This window comes from Bison bison, unplaced genomic scaffold, assembly GCF_000754665.1.
Source record: "Bison bison bison isolate TAMUID 2011002044 unplaced genomic scaffold, Bison_UMD1.0 scf7180017863995, whole genome shotgun sequence".
Taxonomy (NCBI): domain Eukaryota; kingdom Metazoa; phylum Chordata; class Mammalia; order Artiodactyla; family Bovidae; genus Bison; species Bison bison.
The window spans coordinates 10,584-11,391 of record NW_011494567.1 but is presented as its reverse complement, the minus strand read 5'-3'; positions in this window follow the sequence as shown (position 1 = coordinate 11,391).

Here is an 808-nt window from a genome sequence, read left to right as displayed (position 1 = left end):
GGACTCCGCCAGCTTGTTGGCGTGGGGCCCCTCTCACCACGAGCTGAGCGCCTGCCGTACCTGCAGGGCCTGGGGGGTGGCGCCCGCTCTCCCATGCCCTTTGCTGGGAGGTGACAGAGGGGGGCCTGGGCCATGTGGGCCATCCACTGATGCACGCGTCCTCATGAGACCTGGGGCTGCACCCCTACACCAGAAGGTCAGCCAGAGGACATGGCGCCCTGAAGGAGGGGCCGTGAGGTCACAGGGCAAGGGGAGGGTGGGGTCACAGCAGGACCCAGGGAGCCGGGAAGGAGGGGTGGGGTGGGCGTGGCTGGAGCTGGGGTATGAGCACAGCAAAGCGTGCGCTGGGCTGAGTTTGGCAAAAGGAGGTCTGTGGTGGCCAGACAGGAGCAAGGGTCTCACCCGATGGTCCAGCTGCAGCCCCACCTCAGAGTGTGTGTCGCTCACGGCAGCATCTGCAGCAGAGCAGAGGGCACTGCTGGGCGGGGTTCCGAGAGCCTCAGGGCTGGAGCCCCCGCCCTGCATCCCGGTGGGTGCTGTGTGCTCCCCCACCCTTCTGAGCATCCTCCCCAAGGCCTCCAGAGGTCTCTGTGCCCCCCCCACCCTGCACCCGAAAGTGCTGTGTGGGGTTTCAGTCCCCAGCCCCGGTCCCCCATCCTTCTGAGCATCCCCCCCACTGCCTCCAGAAGTCTCTGTGCCCTCCCGTGGGCCGCCGCCTCTCCTGCTCACAGATGGCCTGGTCCTGGGCGCCTGTGGCTGGGCTGGAGCTGAGGAGGAGACACTGTGTCAGGGGGAGAAGGTGGGGTGC